This window comes from Mastigoproctus giganteus, chromosome 9 (assembly GCF_048544385.1).
Source record: "Mastigoproctus giganteus isolate SK-2022 chromosome 9, ASM4854438v1, whole genome shotgun sequence".
In the NCBI taxonomy this organism is placed as follows: Eukaryota; Metazoa; Arthropoda; class Arachnida; order Uropygi; family Thelyphonidae; genus Mastigoproctus; species Mastigoproctus giganteus.
In genome coordinates this window covers 67289635-67311535 of record NC_143583.1, presented here as the reverse complement: position 1 = coordinate 67311535, position 21901 = coordinate 67289635, and the positions used below count along the sequence as shown (strand labels likewise).

The window sequence follows — 21901 nt, the reverse complement described above, 5'->3', positions numbered from 1 at the left end:
AATGATACTATGTAATTTGTAAATAATGTATATATTGTAATTTATATTTGTATCATAAGCTGGTATATCCAACGTATGTATATAGAAACCAATAAAATAGTACTAGGCTGAATACACCGGTTCTCATCCAATCACCGAAGTTAAGCAGCGTTAGGCCCGGTCAGTACTTGGGAGGGTGACCACCTGGGAATACCGGGTGTAGTTGGCTTTTTGCCCTTTTTTTGACATTAGTTAATGCAGAAACAAAAAAAAATTAGTTAATGCAGAAACGCTGCTCATATTTTTCCTCAAGATCACAGCATCGATTTTCAAAAACATCAGTGCAACTACACTGAGGCCGGCCTCAGTGTAATTTAGTTTGCGGGAATTAAGCGTAATTTACAGGGATGCATAGCGCTGTCGCACCGTAGGGCGTCGAACTTACCACAGCACCTTTTTCTCAGTAATCACTTGCCGATAGATACTAGGAGAGTGAGTGAGACCGGTAATAGCCTTAGACTGGACGCTGACGATGTGCCCTAATCTCGTAACCAGGTCAGCCTCTTTGGTCACGAGGATTGTTTCCTCCCCTCAAATTTCTGTTTCGAACGCGTATTATTATTTCTATTATTATTATTATTATTACCGCGTGTTCAGTTATGTAGCTGCAGCAGTACGAATCAGACGAATTCTTGCCTTAGATTCCATGTAACAGAACAGAGATTTCATGGCGTTTCCGATAGGAAACGTTATGAAATCCATGGAAGAGCAAAGTCAGCCACAAGTAGCCCTATTACAGGCTCTTCTACCAGCCAACTATCATACTTGGCTGAATACACCAGTTCTCTGGATGATCTTGACCAGTGCAGACGTGTGTTTCCCTTTCTCCGCTGTTGTGGGGATTAGTTGGCTAGTGCCGTCTTCCGAAGGGTGTGGTTCGGCAACCCCTCTGGTTTACAACCGTTCAAGGCTACAATGTCTAACGGAGGAAGTACAGAAGTTAAGACCAGCCGTAAAGCTATGTCAAAAACAACCACCGGGAATGTAGTGAAATCGCCGCAAGTCCTATCAACGGAGGAACTTGTAGACTCCTTGAACATTCCAATCGACCTTGACTGGAGTAAATCGTGCATTCTCCGATGTGAACCAAGCGGAGCTCCATATTCGGAATCTGATATTATTTGCAGCCTGAAAGGTAAGATTAAAGGTTCAGATGTATGGCACCTAGGATCTGTGAAATTTAATTCTGTATTCATCATCTCCTTTAAGGAGCATAATATTAAAGAAAGATTCTGTTCTCTTAAGAAAATTACTGTTCGTGGCCTTGCATGCGATATTATCCCGATTAACAAGACTCGGAAAATAGAGGTCGTTATTCACTGGCTCCCACCCCAAATTCCGAACCGCCTAGTGGCGATGCATTTCGAGAAATTCGGGACCATAAAATACCTCGAGAACATATCCACCATAAAGGACAGAGAATGGTCCCACATTCTCAGTAACAAAAAGAAAATGATAATAGAACTTAATGATGAAGTACAGGTCACAGATATACCCTATGTCATTAGGGTGCAGAAAATGACTGGTATTGTAGTCATAAGCGGAAGACCACCGTCCTGCTTTAGATGCAAAAAAACTAGGGCACCTTCGCAAAGAGTGCACTGCACCAAAATGCGTAAAATGCAGTAAAATAGGTCATGAAGCGGAAAACTGCACAGGCCGCACGTATGCAGCCATAATATCAAAAAACCTGAAAAACGACTTCTGTGAAGACACAGATACCTGCAATATCGATGATGTCCAGGAAACGGAGTGCATCGAAGAACCGGGAAATAAAAATGATTCGGGATTAGTGGAAGAAAACCCGTCAAATATAACACCAATTATTGACGCAACACAGTTAACCCCACCAAAAATGAACCCAAGCCATAAATCACCATTAGAAAACACCTGTGAAGGCAGGCCGCAAATGGTAACAACACCTGCCGTGAATAACGACGATACAGAATCAGTACAGCCTCTAGATACGCCCAACGTGCCCGAAGGAAAGGAAATTGAGAAAGAAAGTGAAGAAGTAAAGAAAACATCGGAGAGAAGGAAAAAAACAAAATTCGTTCCCAACTTGGTCGTAAGGAACAAGCGGGACAAAGGAAAAGAAAAGGAAGCCGCAAAAACGGACAACTAAAGAAACCAGAAGAACCACTAAATATAGAAAACCCAAGTTTACCTCCAGACAAATATTAATTCCTAAACAATGAAAATAATATCCCTAAACTGCAATGGACTGAAAGGCAATGACTCTCAGAAATTATTGATAAATTTATTAGTAAACCTAAAACCTGATATTGTTATGCTTCAAGACACCAGGATAAATGACTTAAAAGAAGTAACCATGTTCGAACAAAAACTAAATAAAAATTATATCTCTATTTTTGAACCTGCCCAAAATAATTCAGTTGCAGGAGTAATAACACTTATTTATAAAAGAGCCCGGAATATACAAATACTCGCTCACGAAACTCTGATTCCACACAGAGCATTAGGAGTAGACATAACATGGAACTCAAAAACTTTATCGTTGATCAACATATATGGGCCTACAAGACACAACGAAAAAAAAACACTTTTGGACAGAACTGGAACATATACTAACAGATAAGCACACAATTATAGCGGCAGGAGACATGAATTTCTTAGAAGACAAAACAAGGGATCAAGAAAAGGCAACAGATACACCCATTCCCACATTTTCTAAAATATTCAAAACATTACATTTATATGACGCCTACCGTACACTACACCCAACAAAGAAAGAATACACATTCTTTTCTGCAAACAACGCGTCCAGACTTGATAGACTTTAATACCCAGACACCTGGGGATCACAGTAGGAAACGTCATGCATACACCAGTTTCCTTCACTGACCACCACATGCTGATAGTTAAGCTATTAAATGAAGGCCAAGAAAGGGCATTTGTAAACAGGGAATATCCGCTCTGGAAATTGAATGCAAGTCTCCTTCTACAAAACGATTTTCAAACAGAAATCAAAAAAATCAGCAGAGAAACAAAAGATACTGAAAACCCAATAGAAGGATGGAACAGATTTAAACAGGAGGTAAAGAAAATGGCAATAAAACTGGGGAAACAAATGAAGCATGAACAAAACGAAGAAAAGAAAAACATAATAAAAGAATTACAAAGAACCTACACACCAGATAGAAATATTAAAAGCACAATTGAAAGAACAAAACTTAAAGAAAAACTATAAGAAATTGAAAAGAAAGAAATAGAAGGTGCATGGCTTAGGGCTAGGATTAAGACAATCGAAAATGATGAAGGCAAAAGCAGTGCGGCTTGGCTATTTGAAAAACAAAGATGCAAGAAAAGAACCGTAAAAGCCATAACAAAAAACAATGAAACGTACAAAAACGATGCAGATATTATAGCAATCTTCCACAATCACTACACGGAAACATTCGAAAGAAAACACAGCTGCGAGACCGAATCAGATACTTTCTTACAGCTGTTAAATAAATTAAAAACAGATGAAGCAGAAGAAATTGACAAACCTATATCCATACAAGAATGCAGACAAGCAATCAAGAAACTCCCAACACAAAAATCACCCGGACCAGACGGACTCACTGCTGAATTTTACAAAACATACTTCCACATATTTGAAGACCAATTTGTTGACATGATGATAGCAATAGAAAAAACAAAAAATAAACCCCAAGATTTTAACCTAGGATACATATGTACCATCCCAAAAACCGAGAATAAAGAAAAACTAAAAGACATAAACCAGTGGAGAGGAATTACTCTTCTGAACACAGATTTCAAAATCTTGTCAAAAATCTTAGCGTCAAGAGTACAAATCCACTTGATGAAAATAATCACTGATGCCCAAACATGCGGAATTAAGGGGCGAAAAATAGAAGACACCATAATGCAAGTAAGATGCATCTATGAATATTACAAAGTAACTGAAAAACGTTGCCTTCTAATGGGAATAGACTTAGAAAAAGCCTTTGATTCAGTCAGTCACGAGTACCTACACAAAGTTATAAAAGCAACAGGATTCGGAATCGGGTTCCAAACATGGATAAGAATGATGTACAATAAGGCTCATTCAAGATTAATAATTAACAAAAAGCTGTCTGCCCCATTCAATATCCAATGCTCCATTAGGCAAGGTGACAACCTGTCAATGATTCTGTTTGCCTTGGCTATAGAACCACTGATAAGGTCAATCCAATCAAACAAAAAAATTAGCGGAACGCGCATAGGCGAAGAGAGAGAAACTAAGGTCCTGGCGTACGCTGACGATATCACGGTGACAGTGACAACGGCTCAATCTGTAAATGAAATACTAAAAATCATGAAATCTTTCGAAAAGGCGAGCGGCCTAAAAATAAATGAAAGGAAAACAAACGCAACGTTAATCGGAAGGTGGAAAAAAACACCCACCTTGCCTGAAAATATAAAGAGTAAAAACGAATTTAGAATACTGGGAATCACACTAGGTGAAGAAGAATGTTACGCTAACCAATGGGAAGCATTGTGCAAGAAAGGGACCCAAAAATTATCAACCTGGAGAGGAAGACATCTCTCAGTAAAAGGGGAGGCAACAGTGTGCAACCAGTATATAATGTCCAAACTATGGTACCTGATCGGACACATCCCATACAATGGAAAATATGCAGACAGGATTCATAGAGAATGCGCCCAGTTTATTTGGAATTCATCCTACGAACCAATGAGAAGGTCAACCCTCTTTCACGACAGTGAAGCTGGAGGCCTTGGGCTCGTTAACATCCACATAAAAACACTAATAAGCAATGCCAAAATTGCAGAAAAAGCCCAAAACTCAGGAAAAGGGTGGACACCTTATGTGCTAATGTTTAAACAAAAGTTACTCCCTCACAGATATGCCTACTCACTGGAAGCAAAAATAAATAGAATACCAGAAATGTTCAGAGAAATCGTGGAAGGTGAAGAGTACGCAAATGACAGAATAGATCGCGGGAAAATTCTGGAAACAAACTCAAGAGTGACCTACACAAAAATGATAAGAAGCACTATACCACCACCACAACACAGGGAAATTCAAAGGGGAAATATAAGACTATCACCAGTACTAGAAAAAGTGTTTAAATTACCAATAAAACCGAAATATAAGACCTTCTTTTATAAAGTTCATCACTGTTGTCTGCCAACCAGAATATGGCTGGTTGCAAAAGGCATACCTATCTACAGTCCAGCCAAATGCAACTTCTGCAACGATCCAGAAACAATACATCACCTAATGATATACTGCAACGTCACATCTAAAATATGGAACGTAGTGGCTCCACTGATCTCTTCATCGTCAATGATCACCGAAAAACTTGTATTCTGGTTAAAAGATGGAAAAATAGAAACAACAAAAATGATCATAATAATCATTACAATGTACGCAATATGGTCGCACAGATGCGATGAAACATACGGGAGAAATGAAGCAGGAAACATATTGATGAAAGTAAACAAATATCTCAAAGAAATCACTCATGATACCATCTACAAGAAAGCAATAACCCCGAGGGAATGGCAGAAAACAGGAGTCCTCTCTGGAGAGCAAGACAGTTACAAATACAAACCAATCGCAAATTAATCATCACAATGCCATAAATGTTTTTAAATGTGAAAACTGAACTAATAAAAGTTAAACAAAGAAATAAGATAACGTAACACAATGAAACTAATAAATTAATGTATCTTAAGAAACATTATAGGTATATGATAAATCACTATGTGTATTTCAATAAGGATTGTCAATTAGCACGAATGTATATATAACGTAAGATCTCAATAACAATTTGTACTTTAAAAATCATGTACAATATAGTTTAACAATAGTAAAAAAAAAAAAAAACTTATGTGTAAATTAGAATAAAAAAGAAATATGGTCAAGTTATATAAAGGAGAAAGAACCTGTATAAATACAGAACAATGGAACAATATATAAACCATTAATATATAATGTGTCCAATATGAGCAACACAACTTGTGTATTCGCTTTATATGTAAACAAAAAAGAGAGATAAGTTAAAACTGAAATAATGTAACCTGGTGTCGTGAAGTAGAGCTAAATGTAAATGAATGTAAAGCAATAATATGTTAAACAAAAACAAAAGATGTTATCTGACAAATGAAGGTATGTAAAAATTGGAACGGAAAATGATACAATGTAATTTATAAATAATGTCATGTATGTTTACATAACAAGCTGGTATACCTAATGAGTGTAATTTATAAATAATGTAATGTATATTTACATAACAAGCTGGTATACCTAATGAGTGTAATTTATAAATAATGTAATGTATATTTATATAACAAGCTGGTATACCTAATGAGTGTAATTTATAAATAATGTAATGTATATTTATATAACAAGCTGGTATACCTAATGAGTGTAACTTACAAATAATGTAATGTATATTTATATAACAAGCTGGTATACCTAATGAGTGTAACTTACAAATAATGTAATGTATATTTATATAACAAGCTGGTATACCTATTGAGTGTAATTTATAAATAATGTAATGTATATTTACATAACAAGCTGGTATACCTAATGAGTGTAATTTATAAATAATGTAATGTATATTTATATAACAAGCTGGTATACCTAATGAGTGTAATTTATAAATAATGTAATGTATATTTATATAACAAGCTGGTATACCTAATGAGTGTAACTTACAAATAATGTAATGTATATTTATATAACAAGCTGGTATACCTAATGAGTGTAACTTACAAATAATGTAATGTATATTTATATAACAAGCTGGTATACCTATTGAGTGTAATTTATAAATAATGTAATGTATATTTGTATAACAAGCTGGTATACCTAATGAGTGTAACTTATAAATAATGTAATGCATATTTATTTAAAAAGCTGGTATAAATCATAAGTGTAGGACATATCCGTTTCACTGATAAAAAATTTAAATATCAAAAAACTGTATAGTAAAATGGAAAAGTGTACCAAAATAAAAAGGAAATATGTGAGCAAGCCTCACGTATAGAGACAATATCACATGAGCCAAAACAAATTCAGGACTGTAGTGCAATATAAGAAGGTTAATCAAATGGAAGTAAATAAAACGTATGCTAATAAGAAACGCCACTCTCAGGCGAGGATGTAACCTGAAAAGGAAAATAGAATGTGAAAAAAAAAATGTATGTAACAAAATGAAACAGAAAATGATACTATGTAATTTGTAAATAATGTATATGTTGTAATTTATATTTGTATCATAAGCTGGTATATCCAAAGTATGTATATAGAAACCAATAAAATAGTACTAGGCTGAATACACCGGTTCTCGTCCGATCACCGAAGTTAAGCAGCGTTAGGCCCGGTCAGTACTTGGGAGGGTGACCACCCGGGAATACCGGGTGTAGTTGGCTTTTTGCCCTTTTTTTGACATTAGTTAATGCAGAAACAAAAAAAAAAAAAAAAAATTAGTTAATGCAGAAACGCTGCTCATATTTTTCCTCAAGATCACAGCATCGATTTTCAAAAACATCAGTGCAACTACACTGAGGCCGGCCTCAGTGTAATTTAGTTTGCGGCAATTAAGCGTAATTTACAGGGATGCATAGCGCTGTCGCACCGTAGGGCGTCGAACTTACCACAGCACCTTTTTCTCAGTAATCACTTGCCGATAGATACTAGGAGAGTGAGTGAGACCGGTAATAGCCTTAGACTGGACGCTGACGATGTGCCCTAATCTCGTAACCAGGTCAGCCTCTTTGGTCACGAGGATTGTTTCCTCCCCTCAAATTTCTGTTTCGAACGCGTATTATTATTTCTATTATTATTATTATGATTACCGCGTGTTCAGTTATGTAGCTGCAGCAGTACGAATTAGACGAATTCTTGCCTTAGATTCCATGTAACAGAACCGAGATTTCATGGCGTTTCCGATAGGAAACGTTATGAAATCCATCGAAGAGCAAAGTCAGCCACAAGTAGCCCTATTACAGGCTCTTCTACCAGCCAACTATCATACTAGGCTGAATACACCGGTTCTCGTCCGATCACCGAAGTTAAGCAGCGTTAGGCCCGGTCAGTACTTGGGAGGGTGACCACCTGGGAATACCGGGTGTAGTTGGCTTTTTGCCCTTTTTTTGACATTAGTTAATGCAGAAACCAAAAAAAAAAAAAATCAGTTAATGCAGAAACGCTGCTCATATTTTTCCTCAAGTTCAGAGCATCGATTTTCAAAAACATCAGTGCAACTACACTGAGGCCGGCCTCAGTGTAATTTAGTTTGCGGCAATTAAGCGTAATTTACAGGGATGCATAGCGCTGTCGCACCGTAGGGCGTCGAACTTACCACAGCACCTTTTTCTCAGTAATCACTTGCCGATAGATACTAGGAGAGTGAGTGAGACCGGTAATAGCCTTAGACTGGACGCTGACGATGTGCCCTAATCTCGTAACCAGGTCAGCCTCTTTGGTCACGAGGATTGTTTCCTCCCCTCAAATTTCTGTTTCGAACGCGTATTATTATTTCTATTATTATTATTATTATGATTACCGCGTGTTCAGTTATGTAGCTGCAGCAGTACGAATTAGACGAATTCTTGCCTTAGATTCCATGTAACAGAACCGAGATTTCATGGCCTTTCCGATAGGAAACGTTATGAAATCCACGGAAGAGCAAAGTCAGCCACAAGTAGCCCTATTACAGGCTCTTCTACCAGCCAACTATCATACTAGGCTGAATAATGTCATGTATGTTTACATAACAAGCTTGTATACCTAATGAGTGTAATTTATAAATAATGTAATATATATTTACATAACAAGCTGGTATACCTAATGAGTGTAATTTATAAATAATGTAATGTATATTTACATAACAAGCTGGTATACCTAATGAGTGTAATTTATAAATAATGTAATGTATATCTATATAACAAGCTGGTATACCTAATGAGGGTAATTTATAAATAATGTAATATATATTTATATAACAAGCTGGTATACCTAATGAGTGTAACTTATAAATAATGTAATGTATATTTATATAACAAGCTGGTATGCATCATAATTGTAGGACATATCCGTTCTACAGATAAAAAAAATTCATATATCAACAAATTGTATAGTAAAATGGAAAAGTGTACCAAAATAAAAAGGAAATATGTGAGCAAGCCTCACGTATAGAGACAATATCACATGAGCCAAAACAAATTCAGGACTGTAGTGCAATATAAGGTCAATCAAATGGAAGTAAATAAAACGTATGCTAATAAGAAACGCCACTCTCAGGCGAGGATGTAACCTGAAAAGGAAAATAGAATGTGAAAAAAAAAAAAAAAAAAAAAAATATATATATGTAACAAAATGAAACAGAAAATGATACTATGTAATTTGTAAATAATGTATATATTGTAATTTATATTTGTATCATAAGCTGGTATATCCAAAGTATGTATATAGAAACCAATAAAATAGTACTAGGCTGAATACACCGGTTCTCGTCCGATCACCGAAGTTAAGCAGCGTTAGGCCCGGTCAGTACTTGGGAGGGTGACCACCTGGGAATACCGGGTGTAGTTGGCTTTTTGCCCTTTTTTTGACATTAGTTAATGCAGAAACAGAAAAAAAAAAAAATTAGTTAATGCAGAAACGCTGCTCATATTTTTCCTCAAGATCACAGCATCGATTTTCAAAAACATCAGTGCAACTACACTGAGGCCGGCCTCAGTGTAATTTAGTTTGCGGCAATTAAGCGTAATTTACAGGGATGCATAGCGCTGTCGCACCGTAGGGCGTCGAACTTACCACAGCACCTTTTTCTCAGTAATCACTTGCCGATAGATACTAGGAGAGTGAGTGAGACCGGTAATAGCCTTAGACTGGACGCTGACGATGTGCCCTAATCTCGTAACCAGGTCAGCCTCTTTGGTCACGAGGATTGTTTCCTCCCCTCAAATTTCTGTTTCGAACGCGTATTATTATTTCTATTATTATTATTATGATTACCGCGTGTTCAGTTATGTAGCTGCAGCAGTACGAATTAGACGAATTCTTGCCTTAGATTCCATGTAACAGAACCGAGATTTCATGGCGTTTCCGATAGGAAACGTTATGAAATCCATCGAAGAGCAAAGTCAGCCACAAGTAGCCCTATTACAGGCTCTTCTACCAGCCAACTATCATACTAGGCTGAATACACCAGTTCGCTGGATGATCTTGACCAGTGCAGACGTGTGTTTCCCTTTCTCCGCTATTGTGGGGATTAGTTGGCTAGTGCCGTCTTCCGAAGGGTGTGGTTCGGCAACCCCTCTGGTTTACAACCGTTCAAGGCTACAATGTCTAACGGAGGAAGTACAGAAGTTAAGACCAGCCGTAAAGCTATGTCAAAAACAACCACCGGGAATGTAGTGAAATCGCCGCAAGTCCTATCAACGGAGGAACTAGTAGACTCCTTGAACATTCCAATCGACCTTGACTGGAGTAAATCGTGCATTCTCCGATGTGACCCAAGCGGAGCTCCATATTCGGAATCTGATATTATTTGCAGCCTGAAAGGTAAGATTAAAGGTTCAGATGTATGGCACCTAGGATCTGTGAAATTTAATTCTGTATTCATTATCTCCTTTAAGGAGCATAATATTAAAGAAAGATTCTGTTCTCTTAAGAAAATTACTGTTCGTGGCCTTGCATGCGCTATTATCCCGATTAACAAGACTCGGAAAATAGAGGTCGTTATTCACTGGCTCCCACCCCAAATTCCGAACCGCCTAGTGGCGATGCATTTCGAGAAATTCGGGACCATAAAATACCTCGAGAACATATCCACCATAAAGGACAGAGAATGGTCCCACATTCTCAGTAACAAAAAGAAAATGATAATAGAACTTAATGATGAAGTACAGGTCACAGATATACCCTATGTCATTAGGGTGCAGAAAATGACTGGAATTGTAGTCATAAGCGGAAGACCACCATCCTGCTTTAGATGCAAAAAAATTGGGCACCTTCGCAAAGAGTGCACTGCACCAAAATGCGAAAAATGCAGTAAAATAGGTCATGAAGCGGAAAACTGCACAGGCCGCACGTATGCAGGCATAATATCAAAAAACCTGAAAAACGACTTCTGTGAAGACACAGATACCTGCAATATCGATGATGTCCAGGAAACGGAGTGCATCGAAGAACCGGGAAATAAAAATGATTCGGGATTAGTGGAAGAAAACCCGTCAAATATAACACCAATAATTGACGCAACACAGTTAACCCCACCAAAAATAAACCAAAGCCATAAATCACCATTAGAAAACACCTGTGAAGGCAGGCCGCAAATGTTAACAACACCTGCTGTGAATAACGACGATACAGAATCAATACAGCCTCTAGATACGCCCAACGTGCCCGAAGGAAAGGAAAGTGAGAAAGAAAGTGAAGAAGTAAAGAAAACATCGGAGAGAAGGAAAAAAACAAAATTCGTTCCCAACTTGGTCGTAAGGAACAAGCGGGACAAAGGAAAAGAAAAGGAAGCCGCAAAACCGGATAACTAAAGAAACCAGAAGAACCACTAAATATAGAATAACCCAAGTTTACCTCCAGACAAATATTAATTCCTAAACAATGAAAATAATATCCCTAAACTGCAATGGACTGAAAGGCAATGACTCTCAGAAATTATTGATAAATTTATTAGTAAACCTAAAACCTGATATTGTTATGCTTCAAGACACCAGGATAAATGACTTAAAAGAAGTAGCCATGTTCGAACAAAAACTAAATAAAAATTATATCTCTATTTTTGAACCAGCCCAAAATAATTCAGTTGCAGGAGTAATAACACTAATTTATAAAAGAGCCCGGAATATACAAATACACGCTCAGGAAACTCTGATTCCACACAGAGCATTAGGAGTAGACATAACATGGAACTCAAAAACCTTATCGTTGATCAACATATATGGGCCTACAAGACACAACGAAAAAAAACACTTTTGGACAGAACTGGAACATATACTAACAGATAAGCACACAATTATAGCGGCAGGAGACATGAATTTCTTAGAAGACAAAACAAGGGATCAAGAAAAGGCAACAGATACACCCATTCCCACATTTTCTAAAATATTCAAAACATTACATTTATATGACGCCTACCGTACACTACACCCAACACAGAAAGAATACACATTCTTTTCTGCAAACAACGCGTCCAGACTTGATAGACTTTACTACCCAGACCACCTGGGGATCACAGTAGGAAACGTCATGCATACACCAGTTTCCTTCACTGACCACCACATGCTGATAGTTAAGCTATTAAGTGAAGTCCAAGAAAGCGCATTTGTAAACAGGGAATACCCGCTCTGGAAACTGAATGCAAGTCTCCTACAGGAAGACGAGTTTCAAGCAGAAATCAAAAAAATCAGCAGAGAAACAAAAAACGCTGAAAACCCAATAGAAGGGTGGTATAGATTTAAACAGGAGGTAAAAAAAATGGCTATTAAATTGGGGAAACAAATGAAACATAAACAGAACGAAGAAAAGAGAAACATAATAAAAGAATTACAAAGAACATACACACCCGATAGAAATATTAAAAACACAATGGAAAGAACAAAACTTAAAGAAAAACTAAAAGATATTGAAAAGAAAGAAATAGAAGGTGCATGGCTTAGAGCTAGAATTAAGGCCATCGAAAATGATGAAGGCAAAAGCAGTACAGCTTGGTTATTTGAAAAAGAAAGATGCAAGAAAAGAACCGTAAAAGCCATAACAAAAAACAATGAAACATACAAAAATGATGCAGATATAATAGCTATCTTCCACAATCACTACACGAAAACATTTGAAAGAAAACACAGCTGTGAGACCGAATCAGACACTTTCTTACAGCTGTTAAATAAATTAAAACCAGATGAAGCAGAAGAAATCGACAAACCTATATCCATACAAGAATGCAGACAAGCAATCAGAAAACTCCCAACACAAAAATCACCAGGACCAGACGGACTCACTGCTGAATTTTACAAGAAATACTTCCACATATTTGAAGACCAATTTGTAGACATGATAATAGCAATAGGAAAAACAGAAAATACACCCCAAAATTTTAACCTAGGATACATATGTACCATCCCAAAAACCGAGAATAAAGAAAATCTAAAAGACATAAACCAATGGAGAGGCATTACTCTTCTGAACACAGACTTCAAAATCTTGTCAAAAATCTTAGCGTCAAGAGTACAAATCCACTTAGTGAAAATAATCACTGATGCCCAAACGTGCGGAATTAAGGGGCGAAAAATTGAAGACACCATAATGCAGGTAAGATGCATTTATGAATATTACAAAGTAACTGAAAAACCATGCATTCTAATGGGACTGGACTTAGAAAAAGCCTTTGATTCAGTCAGCCATGATTACCTACATAAAGTTATAAAAGCAACAGGATTCGGAATCGGGTTCCAAACATGGATAAGAACGTTGTACAATAAGGCTCAATCAAGATTAATAATTAACAAAAAGCTGTCTGCCCCATTCAATATCCAATGCTCCATTAGGCAAGGTGACAACCTCTCAATGATTCTGTTTGCCTTGGCTATAGAACCACTGATAAGGTCAATCCAATCAAACAAAAAAATTAGCGGAACGCGCATAGGCGAAGAGAGAGAAACTAAGGTCCTGGCGTACGCTGACGATATCACGGTGACGCTGACAACGGCTCAATCTGTAAATGAAATACTAAAAATCATGAAATCTTTCGAAAAGGCGAGCGGCCTAAAAATAAATGAAAGGAAAACAAACGCAACATTAATCGGAAAGTGGAAAAAAACACCCACCTTGCCTGAAAATATAAACAGTAAAAACGAATTTAGAATACTAGGAATCACACTAGGTGAAGAAGAATGTTACGCTAACCAATGGGAAGCATTGTGCAAGAAAGTGACCCAAAAATTATCAACCTGGAGAGGAAGACATCTCTCAGTAAAAGGGAAGGCAAGAGTGTGCAACCAGTATATAATGTCCAAACTATGGTACCTGATCGGACACATCCCATACAATGGGAAATATGCAGACAGGATTCATAGAGAATGCGCCCAGTTTATTTGGAATTCATCCTACGAACCAATGAGAAGGTCAACCCTCTTTCACGACAGTGAAGCTGGAGGCCTTGGGCTCGTTAACATCCACATAAAAACACTAATAAACAATGCGAAAATTGCAGAAAAAGCCCAAAACTCAGGAAAAGGGTGGACACCTTATGTACTAATGTTTAAACAAAAGTTACTCCCTCACAGATATGCCTACTCACTGGAAGCAAAAATAAATAGAATACCAGAAATGTTCAGAGAAATCGTGGAAGGTGAAGAGTATGCAAAAGACAGAATAGATCTCGGGAAAATTCTGGAAACAAACTCAAGAGTGACCTACACAAAAATGATAAGAAGCACTATACCACCACCACAACACAGGGAAATTCAAAGGGGAAATATAAGACTATCACCAGTACTAGAAAAAGTGTTTAAATTACCAATAAAACCGAAATATAAGACCTTCTTTTATAAAGTTCATCACTGTTGTCTGCCAACCAGAATATGGCTGGTTGCAAAAGGCATACCTATCTACAGTCCAGCCAAATGCAACTTCTGCAACGATCCAGAAACAATACACCACCTAATGATATACTGCAACGTCACATCTAAAATATGGAACGTAGTGACTCCACTGATCTCTTCATCGTCAATGATCACCGAAAAACTTGTATTCTGGTTAAAAGATGGAAAAATAGAAACAACAAAAATGATCATAATAATCATTACAATGTACGCAATATGGTCGCACAGATGCGATGAAATATACGGGAGAAATGAAGCAGGAAACATATTGATGAAAGTAAACAAATATCTCAAAGAAATCACTCATGATACCATCTACAAGAAAGCAATAACCCCGAGGGAATGGCAGAAAACAGGAGTCCTCTCTGGAGAGCAAGACAGTTACAAATACAAACCAATCGCAAATTAATCATCACAATGCCATAAATGTTTTTAAATGTGAAAACTGAACTAATACAAGTTAAACAAAGAAATAAGATAACGTAACACAATGAAACTAATAAATTAATGTATCTTAAGAAACATTATAGGTATATGATAAATCACTATGTGTATTTCAATAAGGATTGTCAATTAGCACGAATGTATATATAACGTAAGATCTCAATAACAATTTGTACTTTAAAAATCATGTACAATATAGTTTAACAATAGCAATAAAAAAAGAAAAGCTTATGTGTAAATTAGAATAAAAAAGAAATATGGTCAAGTTATATAAAGGAGAAAGAACCTGTATAAATACAGAACAATGGAACAATATATAAACCATTCATATATAATGTGTCCAATATGAGCAACACAACTTGTGTATTCGCTTTATATGTAAACAAAAAAGAGAGATAAGTTAAAACTGAAATAATGTAACCTGGTGTCGTGAAGTAGAGCTAAATGTAAATGAATGTAAAGCAATAATAATATGTTAAACAAAAAGAAAAGATGTTATCTGACAAATGAAGGTATGTAAAAATTGGAACGGAAAATGATACAATGTAATTTATAAATAATGTCATGTATGTTTACATAACAAGCTTGTATACCTAATGAGTGTAATTTATAAATAATGTAATGTATATTTACATAACAAGCTGGTATACCTAATGAGTGTAATTTATAAATAATGTAATGTATATTTACATAACAAGCTGGTATACCTAATGAGTGTAATTTATAAATAATGTAATGTATATCTATATAACAAGCTGGTATACCTAATGAGGGTAATTTATAAATAATGTAATATATATTTATATAACAAGCTGGTATACCTAATGAGTGTAACTTATAAATAATGTAATGTATATTTATATAACAAGCTGGTATGCATCATAATTGTAGGACATATCCGTTCTACTGATAAAAAAAAAATTCATATATCAACAAATTGTATAGTAAAATGGAAAAGTGTACCAAAATAAAAAGGAAATATGTGAGCAAGCCTCACGTATAGAGACAATATCACATGAGCCAAAACAAATTCAGGACTGTAGTGCAATATAAGAAGGTCAATCAAATGGAAGTAAACAAAACGTATGCTAATAAGAAACGCCACTCTCAGGCGAGGATGTAACCTGAAAAGGAAAATAGAATGTGAAAAAAAAAAAAAAAAAAAAAAAAAAAAAATATATATATGTAACAAAATGAAACAGAAAATGATACTATGTAATTTGTAAATAATGTATATATTGTAATTTATATTTGTATCATAAGCTGGTATATCCAAAGTATGTATATAGAAACCAATAAAATAGTACTAGGCTGAATACACCGGTTCTCGTCCGATCACCGAAGTTAAGCAGCGTTAGGCCCGGTCAGTACTTGGGAGGGTGACCACCTGGGAATACCGGGTGTAGTTGGCTTTTTGCCCTTTTTTTGACATTAGTTAATGCAGAAACAGAAAAAAAAAAAAATTAGTTAATGCAGAAACGCTGCTCATATTTTTCCTCAAGATCACAGCATCGATTTTCAAAAACATCAGTGCAACTACACTGAGGCCGGCCTCAGTGTAATTTAGTTTGCGGCAATTAAGCGTAATTTACAGGGATGCATAGCGCTGTCGCACCGTAGGGCGTCGAACTTACCACAGCACCTTTTTCTCAGTAATCACTTGCCGATAGATACTAGGAGAGTGAGTGAGACCGGTAATAGCCTTAGACTGGACGCTGACGATGTGCCCTAATCTCGTAACCAGGTCAGCCTCTTTGGTCACGAGGATTGTTTCCTCCCCTCAAATTTCTGTTTCGAACGCGTATTATTATTTCTATTATTATTATTATGATTACCGCGTGTTCAGTTATGTAGCTGCAGCAGTACGAATTAGACGAATTCTTGCCTTAGATTCCATGTAACAGAACCGAGATTTCATGGCGTTTCCGATAGGAAACGTTATGAAATCCATCGAAGAGCAAAGTCAGCCACAAGTAGCCCTATTACAGGCTCTTCTACCAGCCAACTATCATACTAGGCTGAATACACCGGTTCTCGTCCGATCACCGAAGTTAAGCAGCGTTAGGCCCGGTCAGTACTTGGGAGGGTGACCACCTGGGAATACCGGGTGTAGTTGGCTTTTTGCCCTTTTTTTGACATTAGTTAATGCAGAAACCAAAAAAAAAAAAAATCAGTTAATGCAGAAACGCTGCTCATATTTTTCCTCAAGTTCAGAGCATCGATTTTCAAAAACATCAGTGCAACTACACTGAGGCCGGCCTCAGTGTAATTTAGTTTGCGGCAATTAAGCGTAATTTACAGGGATGCATAGCGCTGTCGCACCGTAGGGCGTCGAACTTACCACAGCACCTTTTTCTCAGTAATCACTTGCCGATAGATACTAGGAGAGTGAGTGAGACCGGTAATAGCCTTAGACTGGACGCTGTGCCCTAATCTCGTAACCAGGTCAGCCTCTTTGGTCACGAGGATTGTTTCCTCCCCTCAAATTTCTGTTTCGAACGCGTATTATTATTTCTATTATTATTATTATGATTACCGCGTGTTCAGTTATGTAGCTGCAGCAGTACGAATTAGACGAATTCTTGCCTTAGATTCCATGTAACAGAACCGAGATTTCATGGCGTTTCCGATAGGAAACGTTATGAAATCCATGGAAGAGCAAAGTCAGCCACAAGTAGCCCTATTACAGGCTCTTCTACCAGCCAACTATCATACTAGGCTGAATACACCGGTTCTGGTCCGATCACCGAAGTTAAGCAGCGTTAGGCCCGGTCAGTACTTGGGAGGGTGACCACCTGGGAATACCGGGTGTAGTTGGCTTTTTGCCCTTTTTTTGACATTAGTTAATGCAGAAACAGAAAAAAAAAAAAATTAGTTAATGCAGAAACGCTGCTCATATTTTTCCTCAAGATCACAGCATCGATTTTCAAAAACATCAGTGCAACTACACTGAGGCCGGCCTCAGTGTAATTTAGTTTGCGGCAATTAAGCGTAATTTACAGGGATGCATAGCGCTGTCGCACCGTAGGGCGTCGAACTTACCACAGCACCTTTTTCTCAGTAATCACTTGCCGATAGATACTAGGAGAGTGAGTGAGACCGGTAATAGCCTTAGACTGGACGCTGACGATGTGCCCTAATCTCGTAACCAGGTCAGCCTCTTTGGTCACGAGGATTGTTTCCTCCCCTCAAATTTCTGTTTCGAACGCGTATTATTATTTCTATTATTATTATTATTATGATTACCTCGTGTTCAGTTATGTAGCTGCAGCAGTACGAATTAGACGAATTCTTGCCTTAGATTCCATGTAACAGAACCGAGATTTCATGGCCTTTCCGATAGGAAACGTTATGAAATCCACGGAAGAGCAAAGTCAGCCACAAGTAGCCCTATTACAGGCTCTTCTACCAGCCAACTATCATACTAGGCTGAATACACCGGTTCTCGTCCGATCACCGAAGTTAAGCAGCGTTAGGCCCGGTCAGTACTTGGGAGGGTGACCACCTGGGAATACCGGGTGTAGTTGGCTTTTTGCCCTTTTTTTGACATTAGTTAATGCAGAAACAGAAAAAAAAAAAAAATTAGTTAATGCAGAAACGCTGCTCATATTTTTCCTCAAGATCACAGCATCGATTTTCAAAAACATCAGTGCAACTACACTGAGGCCGGCCTCAGTGTAATTTAGTTTGCGGCAATTAAGCGTAATTTACAGGGATGCATAGCGCTGTCGCACCGTAGGGCGTCGAACTTACCACAGCACCTTTTTCTCAGTAATCACTTGCCGATAGATACTAGGAGAGTGAGTGAGACCGGTAATAGCCTTAGACTGGACGCTGACGATGTGCCCTAATCTCGTAACCAGGTCAGCCTCTTTGGTCACGAGGATTGTTTCCTCCCCTCAAATTTCTGTTTCGAACGCGTATTATTATTTCTATTATTATTATTATGATTACCGCGTGTTCAGTTATGTAGCTGCAGCAGTACGAATTAGACGAATTCTTGCCTTAGATTCCATGTAACAGAACCGAGATTTCATGGCGTTTCCGATAGGAAACGTTATGAAATCCATGGAAGAGCAAAGTCAGCCACAAGTAGCCCTATTACAGGCTCTTCTACCAGCCAACTATCATACTAGGCTGAATACACCAGTTCTCTGGATGATCTTGACCAGTGCAGACGTGTGTTTCCCTTTCTCCGCTATTGTGGGGATTAGTTGGCTAGTGCCGTCTTCCGAAGGGTGTGGTTCGGCAACCCCTCTGGTTTACAACCGTTCAAGGCTACAATGTCTAACGGAGGAAGTACAGAAGTTAAGACCAGCCGTAAAGCTATGTCAAAAACAACCACCGGGAATGTAGTGAAATCGCCGCAAGTCCTATCAACGGAGGAACTAGTAGACTCCTTGAACATTCCAATCGACCTTGACTGGAGTAAATCGTGCATTCTCCGATGTGACCCAAGCGGAGCTCCATATTCGGAATCTGATATTATTTGCAGCCTGAAAGGTAAGATTAAAGGTTCAGATGTATGGCACCTAGGATCTGTGAAATTTAATTCTGTATTCATTATCTCCTTTAAGGAGCATAATATTAAAGAAAGATTCTGTTCTCTTAAGAAAATTACTGTTCGTGGCCTTGCATGCGCTATTATCCCGATTAACAAGACTCGGAAAATAGAGGTCGTTATTCACTGGCTCCCACCCCAAATTCCGAACCGCCTAGTGGCGATGCATTTCGAGAAATTCGGGACCATAAAATACCTCGAGAACATATCCACCATAAAGGACAGAGAATGGTCCCACATTCTCAGTAACAAAAAGAAAATGATAATAGAACTTAATGATGAAGTACAGGTCACAGATATACCCTATGTCATTAGGGTGCAGAAAATGACTGGAATTGTAGTCATAAGCGGAAGACCACCATCCTGCTTTAGATGCAAAAAAATTGGGCACCTTCGCAAAGAGTGCACTGCACCAAAATGCGAAAAATGCAGTAAAATAGGTCATGAAGCGGAAAACTGCATAGGCCGCACGTATGCAGGCATAATATCAAAAAACCTGAAAAACGACTTCTGTGAAGACACAGATACCTGCAATATCGATGATGTCCAGGAAACGGAGTGCATCGAAGAACCGGGAAATAAAAAAAAAAATAAAAATGATTCGGGATTAGTGGAAGAAAACCCGTCAAATATAACACCAATAATTGACGCAACACAGTTAACCCCACCAAAAATAAACCAAAGCCATAAATCACCATTAGAAAACACCTGTGAAGGCAGGCCGCAAATGTTAACAACACCTGCTGTGAATAACGACAATACAGAATCAATACAGCCTCTAGATACGCCCAACGTGCCCGAAGGAAAGGAAAGTGAGAAAGAAAGTGAAGAAGTAAAGAAAACATCGGAGAGAAGGAAAAAAACAAAATTCGTTCCCAACTTGGTCGTAAGGAACAAGCGGGACAAAGGAAAAGAAAAGGAAGCCGCAAAACCGGATAACTAAAGAAACCAGAAGAACCACTAAATATAGAATAACCCAAGTTTACCTCCAGACAAATATTAATTCCTAAACAATGAAAATAATATCCCTAAACTGCAATGGACTGAAAGGCAATGACTCTCAGAAATTATTGATAAATTTATTAGTAAACCTAAAACCTGATATTGTTATGCTTCAAGACACCAGGATAAATGACTTAAAAGAAGTAGCCATGTTCGAACAAAAACTAAATAAAAATTATATCTCTATTTTTGAACCAGCCCAAAATAATTCAGTTGCAGGAGTAATAACACTAATTTATAAAAGAGCCCGGAATATACAAATACACGCTCACGAAACTCTGATTCCACACAGAGCATTAGGAGTAGACATAACATGGAACTCAAAAACCTTATCGTTGATCAACATATATGGGCCTACAAGACACAACGAAAAAAAACACTTTTGGACAGAACTGGAACATATACTAACAGATAAGCACACAATTATAGCGGCAGGAGACATGAATTTCTTAGAAGACAAAACAAGGGATCAAGAAAAGGCAACAGATACACCCATTCCCACATTTTCTAAAATATTCAAAACATTACATTTATATGACGCCTACCGTACACTACACCCAACAAAGAAAGAATACACATTCTTTTCTGCAAACAACGCGTCCAGACTTGATAGACTTTACTACCCAGACCACCTGGGGATCACAGTAGGAAACGTCATGCATACACCAGTTTCCTTCACTGACCACCACATGCTGATAGTTAAGCTATTAGGTGAAGTCCAAGAAAGCGCATTTGTAAACAGGGAATACCCGCTCTGGAAACTGAATGCAAGTCTCCTACAGGAAGACGAGTTTCAAGCAGAAATCAAAAAAATCAGCAGAGAAACAAAAAACGCTGAAAACCCAATAGAAGGGTGGTATAGATTTAAACAGGAGGTAAAAAAAATGGCTATTAAATTGGGGAAACAAATGAAACATAAACAGAACGAAGAAAAGAGAAACATAATAAAAGAATTACAAAGAACATACACACCCGATAGAAATATTAAAAACACAATGGAAAGAACAAAACTTAAAGAAAAACTAAAAGATATTGAAAAGAAAGAAATAGAAGGCGCATGGCTTAGAGCTAGAATTAAGGCCATCGAAAATGATGAAGGCAAAAGCAGTACAGCTTGGTTATTTGAAAAAGAAAGATGCAAGAAAAGAACCGTAAAAGCCATAACAAAAAACAATGAAACATACAAAAATGATGCAGATATAATAGCTATCTTCCACAATCACTACACGGAAACATTTGAAAGAAAAC

General features: G+C 37.4%; 4 non-coding genes and 4 pseudogenes across 4 annotated transcripts; all 8 read left to right on the top strand.

Moving 5' to 3' along the window:
• Positions 1 to 87: 87 nt before the first annotated feature.
• LOC150080412 (5S ribosomal RNA) lies at positions 88 to 208 on the top strand (annotated as a pseudogene).
• A 7123-nt stretch (positions 209 to 7331) lies between these two features.
• On the top strand, positions 7332 to 7452 carry LOC150080411 (5S ribosomal RNA; annotated as a pseudogene).
• A 591-nt stretch (positions 7453 to 8043) lies between these two features.
• Positions 8044 to 8162, top strand: LOC150080410 (5S ribosomal RNA). Its single transcript, XR_016547502.1, has one exon. It is a non-coding gene; the product is annotated as a 5S ribosomal RNA (ribosomal RNA).
• Positions 8163 to 9498: 1336 nt separating this feature from the next.
• Positions 9499 to 9619, top strand: LOC150080409 (5S ribosomal RNA; annotated as a pseudogene).
• Positions 9620 to 16381: 6762 nt separating this feature from the next.
• LOC150080408 (5S ribosomal RNA) lies at positions 16382 to 16502 on the top strand (annotated as a pseudogene).
• Positions 16503 to 17090: 588 nt separating this feature from the next.
• LOC150080407 (5S ribosomal RNA) lies at positions 17091 to 17209 on the top strand. Its single transcript, XR_016547500.1, has one exon. It is a non-coding gene; the product is annotated as a 5S ribosomal RNA (ribosomal RNA).
• A 582-nt stretch (positions 17210 to 17791) lies between these two features.
• On the top strand, positions 17792 to 17910 carry LOC150080406 (5S ribosomal RNA). The gene has a single exon (XR_016547455.1). It is a non-coding gene; the product is annotated as a 5S ribosomal RNA (ribosomal RNA).
• A 591-nt stretch (positions 17911 to 18501) lies between these two features.
• LOC150080405 (5S ribosomal RNA) lies at positions 18502 to 18620 on the top strand. The gene has a single exon (XR_016547499.1). It is a non-coding gene; the product is annotated as a 5S ribosomal RNA (ribosomal RNA).
• The last annotated feature ends 3281 nt before the right edge of the window (positions 18621 to 21901 follow it).